The sequence below is a fragment of the Stomoxys calcitrans genome, chromosome 5 (genome assembly GCF_963082655.1).
Source record: "Stomoxys calcitrans chromosome 5, idStoCalc2.1, whole genome shotgun sequence".
Taxonomy (NCBI): Eukaryota; Metazoa; Arthropoda; class Insecta; order Diptera; family Muscidae; genus Stomoxys; species Stomoxys calcitrans.
In genome coordinates this window covers 67,051,856-67,058,164 of record NC_081556.1, presented here as the reverse complement: position 1 = coordinate 67,058,164, position 6,309 = coordinate 67,051,856, and the positions used below count along the sequence as shown (strand labels likewise).

At 40.1% G+C, this 6,309-nt stretch overlaps 1 long non-coding RNA gene across 1 annotated transcript; it reads right to left on the bottom strand.

Annotated features, from left to right (window-relative positions):
• Positions 1-237: 237 nt before the first annotated feature.
• LOC131997642 (uncharacterized) lies at positions 238-4,782 on the bottom strand. Its single transcript, XR_009398318.1, has 4 exons — positions 1,448-4,782; positions 816-950; positions 601-736; positions 238-533 (listed from the first exon to the last, which is right to left on the bottom strand). It is a non-coding gene; the product is annotated as an uncharacterized LOC131997642 (long non-coding RNA).
• Between the last annotated feature and the right edge of the window lie 1,527 nt (positions 4,783-6,309).

Genomic DNA, 6,309 nt, shown 5'->3' with positions numbered 1-6,309 from the left:
AAAACAAATGTGAATTTTTGGTGAACATCTTAAAGCTATAGAAAAAGTTACAAATATAAGGCAAAATTCTAAAAACAGTTTATATGTGTATATATATATACATATATATATATATATCTATGAAAACTTTACAATGATTTAAAATAACGTGAAAAATAAAAGAATAAAAGAAATCGAAAAGCTTAAAGAAAGTAAAGTTGTAAAAACCTGTAAAAGAAAAATAAAGATTTATTAAAGAAGAAAACACTGAAAAGAAATCAAATCATATAATGTAAAATTTAAAGCTAAAAACTTAAGTCTAAAAATAAAAGCGAAAGTCAAGACTCCTCCACCTCCACTGCCACACGTATAAAAGACTTTAGCTGCTGCAATTGGCATATCCACAACTCCTGTCGCTACTCCACCGAGGGACCTAGACGCTGTCGCATACCCCAGTGTCCATAAGGTAGTCCAAAAAGTTTCTCCGACTATAAACAGAACAGGCATACAGACGGTTGACTCTCGACGGATTTATTTTGTTAAAAAAGTTTTTTCTGTAAAAAAAAAGAGAAAAAAAGGTAATTAGGTGGGGATAACATCGAGCTTTTTTTTATTACTTACCCTTTGGTTGGGTTCTATAGAGTAACCTAAGCATGAGCTCATAGTTAGGTTAGGTAGTGGATAGTAGAGGATATTTCCTTGCCCATCAGCCAATGTTGACCTTACGGTGCTGAGAAAGCAGCACATCAGAAAACCCCTAGAAAATAATAAAAGAAAAAAACTTTTTTAGACAAGAACTGACTGCGACATATACACTTAAACACGACAATACTTACCAAAGACTAGACGGACGGACGGACAAACGAGAACCTAAAAGGGACTCTATTGGCCGCAGAGGCTGCCACCAGGTCCACAATACCCGGGGACTCCATTGGCATTTATCCGGAACAGTCGCTATTAGAACCAGGAACCTGAAAACACGACATTGAGAAATTAAATTTGAAAGCCTTAAATTTTGCTTGAAAATTAATTTTGCTAATTTTGATCCAAACTTCTGTTTTTGCTTAAAGTAAATATTTTACGAAAAATTTGTTAGTTTTGATAACTTGCATTTTAATTTCTTAACTACCTTTTCTTTGGTCATTACAAGCTTTATAATAAATGTCAAAATTGAGAGTATCAGGGAGGTTGTGACCTCCAAATAAAGCAGCGCCAAATTTTGTACGAATGTTAGAATGAAATATTTTTGGTTTTTTTTTCTTTCCCATGAAGGGATAGAAGACTAAAGAAAGGGGAAGGAATGGTGTAATGAACAGGTGAGTAATCTTTTGGGGTACTCCGATTTAGTGAGCCACGGGAGTACCATGGTTTGGGGAGGGTTAGGCCGATGCATGCCATGGAAGACCGGCATGCCAGCGAACCGATAAAGACATTTTTCCTGTGTGTTTAATTTCAAGTGTTTACGTACCCGCTGTATTTGTCCATCCACAAGCTGGTTGATTTTAGTTTTTTTTGTCCCTCCTTTTTGGCAATAGGTGTTGGCAAAGAACCGCGCCCCTTCCACTGAGCCACAGCCGGAGCTCAACCGCCAGCATCAATTGCCACTCCAGAGAAAAGGTGGAGCGACCTCCTATGGGGGTACGTGACAAATAAACCCCAAAGATGAAAAGAATAATGAATAATGCGTGTGTGGGCCCCACGTTGGGCGCCAAAATATAATGTGCGTGCAATAGATAGGGGTGAGAAAAGAAAAATAGAGAGTGGAAGATTAAGGGAATTCTCGAGAGGACTGGTTTTGCCTACACCCGATGCAGAGATGTTCGCATCGTAATGCGCCCGTCTAACCATGACCAGGATTATAACTCACAATTATCTCATTATTATCCGTTGGTCCCACTGTACCTACCCTTCAAATATTTGTTGCCCCGGAAGCACAAAACGGAAATTTAGCTAAAATTCATTATGTTGTTTATTAAACAAAATCCAAAATAAATCATAATAAGCCTAGAAAAACTATAAGCTCACTTTCATATGATCTTAACCAAAGTTAATAAATTTATTAAAACAAATTCTAAAATAAATTTATTAATTCTACAATTTCCATTAAAGTCTAGACAAAAAATAGTCTAAATAACAATTAAGGCAATAATACTCTCATTAGAAATAGTTTTACTTCAATAAAAAAGGGAAAAATATACTAAACGAATTGCCTCAACAAAAAAATGTAACACCCAACCGATGTATATGCAATTTCAAAGTACACAAAAAAATAAGCTGAAAGAGATATATCCCATTCGGATAGCATGGGGTTAAATGCATGCAGCGTTTAAAAAAATTAAATATAAAAAAAGTGTTTGACAAAATCCACTTAAAATTTCATGGTTCGGGGATTTGAACATGTGGCCCACTGTGACGTGGTGGATTACTTCCTTATGAGCATTGAATGTATGCATGTTGGTAGCTTGAATCAAATATGTATTATTTTTTTGTACATTAAATTTACCTAGTGTTTTTCCTTCCTCCCTTATAGTACCTTACTGATCATAAAAAAGTTGATTAATTCATCTGATTAATTAGGCAAAAAAAACAAAACAAAAATTAAACGACCGAACCCGGGACTGATCCCTCGACTTTTTACATCGGAGTCGGCGACTCAAACCGCTAAGCCAACTAGCCACTTAAATGAACAGCTGCTAATTGGGGATTTGTTTACTTTAAATGATAATTGTATCACATATCAATGAGTGCAGTCCGATTCAAGTTTAAGCTCAATTATAAGGGACCTCCTTTTTATAGCCGAGTCCGAACAGCGTGCCGCAGTGCGACACCTCTTTGGAGAGAAGTTTTACATGGCATAGTGCCTCACAAATGTTGCCAGCATTAGGATGGCAAAACCACCACTGAAAATTTTTTCTGATGGTCTCGCCAGGATTCGAACCCAGCCGTTTAGCGTCATAGGCGGACATGCTAACCTCTGTGCTACGGCGGCGTCCTGAACTTCGGTGGTTATTAAAGTTTAATCAAAAAGGGTGATTAATACTCACTTTGAAAAATGTCCCCCCATGAAAGATCTTTCGTTCCGGTTCCGGGATATTTTCCAACACAGCGGATCGAAGGTTTGAGCAATAAGCAGGAAATTGAAGAAAACACCAACCGAAACACTCAGTGTATATTTTGCTTTACTGTCTTTATAACCACTGACTTTTCCTTTTTCTCAAATTTAGTTTTTTTTATTTGTACAATAGTTTGGTCAATGTTCTTTAGTTTTCTTCTTTAGAATTGCATAACACTTAAAAAAACATTTTCTTTTTAGTTTTTACTGTTTTTTCTCCTTAATATTCAAATAATCCCTTTTTAGGATAAAAACTTCTTCTTTATGTTTTCTTATAGTTCAAATTTCTCTTCACTGTCTTTGTCTTAACTTTTTGAGTGTTGTTGTTTCTTTTCTTGCAATAAATTTTCCTTTCTTCAAGGACTTTGGATTTCTTTTAAAAACACGGGCAAATTTTCAAATTGGCTGCTAGCCGAATTTTTTTACTTCCCTTAAAAATTAAGTCTTGACTTCGTGAGTCATTAACAACAACAATGACACTTTTCTTAAACACTTTCTGGCCTGGTAACAAGACGCAGGGCCATTTTAACCATTAACATTTTTTTTTGGATGAGGTCCCCAAAGGCATGACTTCGGCCAGTATCTTCCAACTCAGAAAAAAAGGTCATCAATAAGTAATGCGGGTTTCGCGATGAGGGGTTTCCTTTCCCAAGAAAAAAATCGGCTTTGGGGTGTCCCTCTATCAATCACAAGCAAAGAAAGTCCAGCCAGGGGAATAATTCGGCATAAACCAGTAAAATTTTAAAAACTCCAAAAATGTTTAGGATGAGCCACCAGTAAACAAAAGTGCCAGGCTCCAATAAGCACAGTCGATATAAAAATGTTTTGCCCTTAATTTGATTTCAGAAATTTAATTGAAATAGACAAATTCACTGAACCAAGCCTCTATTTATAAAACAAAATCCACTGGAAATAATGCGCTTATTCAGCAAAACCTGACAGACCCACCCACACTATTGGAACAGCCTAGTGGTAAGATACGCCGACTAGCACTCCGGGACGCCAGATTCGAATCCTGGACAGGGCGAAATAAATTTTGTTCTTTTCTTGAATAAAGGAAGAAAAAAAAAAATAAAAGAATTGAAATGAATTGTATCGCATAGTAAAAACAAAACTCAGCGACAAGCCACCCTACAAAAGGGATTGAGAAATTCTCAACCAAATGTTTTCAGCGATGCCACGAATGAACGTCTATCAATGTCCAGGTAACCAAATGTCGGATGTCACATACGTTTGAACAAATTTTGAAGTTTCTGACAAGAACTTATCGAGTTCGTTTTTAATTCTGATCGGTTTTCTGAGGGAAGTTTTACTCCGATAGTGCGGAGCGATTGCTGAACGATTTCTGGACTGCATTTTTTAAGAATTTTTTCAGAAAGTCCTGAAAGAATTTTGTGAGATGTCTAAACTGCGTGTCGTGTTATTTGTTGTACCTCTAGAAGTCCTAGCGAAAGATTAACAATGTGGTAGATTTCATATTTTGTTTGTGTTTTTATGTTGTTGTTGTTGTTGTAGCAGTTTATTGTGTTCTATCTTTCGTCTGCTTGATTCTGTTGAGTGTCAAGACCCAGGAACTCCGCGACTAAGAAGGGGTGCGTCCACAGGGATCTGGGTCTGAGTCGAGTGGGTCAGGCCGAGCAGTTAAACAGGTGACGTGTATCGTGCGGTCCCTGGTTAAATCGGGACATACATCTTGCACGTCGGCATCAATCCTAGATCTGTGGGAATTGAGGCGGCTGCATCTGCCGGAACGTAATTGAGCCAGAACTACTCTGGTTTACCGGGGGAGGTCGATTTCTTCGGGTGCAATGGGTGGCGGTCGTTCTCCAAGGACTACATTCACCCGGTAGCCAATTAACGCGTCTGCTACCGTGTCTGCATGAATGTTGTTCAGACCCGCTTGATCTAGAGGTTCTCTCTTGTAGCGCTGAACCTCACGCTCTAGATCATGTAGATCTACCTTAAGGCTTCTGGGCGGTGGGTATCTATCCACAAGATGATGATTTGGATGATTTCTGCGATAACAGCCCAAAAGGTATTGCTTAGACAGCATGTAGTTATGTCTTCGCACTGGTAGGATCTTTGTCTCCTGATGTAGGTGGTCCACATGAGAACTGAGGAGACAGCCCGTTGCAGTTCGGAGGGCGGCATTCTGATAGATCTGAATATTATTCCACTGCGTGTCACAAAGTTGACGTGACCATACTGGCGCTGCATAACTTACCACAGACCGGCCAATTGCTTTGTACGTGGTCAACAAGATTTCTTTGTCTGCACCCGAAGTGCTGCCAGCGAGTGACTTGAGGACCTTGTTTCTACTTTTGACTTTATTGCAGATTGCTGTGACATGTGGGGAGAAAGTGTAGGAGCTGTCAAATGTGACGACAAGTATTTTGGGACACTTGATGGTCGGAATCATTTCTCCATCGACAATCACAGTCAGCTCAGTATTCCCCTCACGCGTATTTGTAGTGAACAGTGTGGCTGAAGATTTGGTGGTGGATATCTTCAGATTTCTTGCAGCGAAATATGAGGCAAGCTCGTTGAGGTAGACGTTCAACCTATCGCAGATGTCATCAATGGGTGGGGGCCTGATGCCATGATCGTACAATCGTCCGCATATGATACGATCTCTATGCCGTCTGGAGGGGGTGGGATGGAGGATAGGTAGAGGTTAAACAGAGCCGGAGATATCACCCCACCTTGGGGAACTCCCTGTTTCACTCTACGGTGTTTCGACGTCTTATCCCTAAATTCCACAAATGACTGGCGGCCACACAGATAATTCGCGACCCAACGTTTCAGGCCTGGCTGGAGGGACGTGTTGGCGATGTCCTCAAATAATTTGGCATGGCTGATGTTCGTTGACTACCCTGTTTATTCCTGGGTTAGCGGGGTCCATAGCACGAATCCCATTGCGCTCGTCTGCGAGTACCACTGCTTGCGCCGGGAAATTGGGTCGCACTTGGGGTATTTGACCGGCTGGTATAAAGCGAGCGGCTGCTGCGTTGATGATGCCTCGGAATTTCCTCTCGGCCACAAGCACATCAGAGGGGGGTGGCAGTTCATTGAATCGGCGATTGGTATACTCTCTGAAGCCAGTCCAATCGGCCTTCTTATAATTGATGAACGTCCGGCGCTCAGAGGTTATGAAGTCGGGTGGTCGGTCGATGGTGAGAATTATGGGGAGGTGGTCTGACCCCAAAGAGATGACGGCT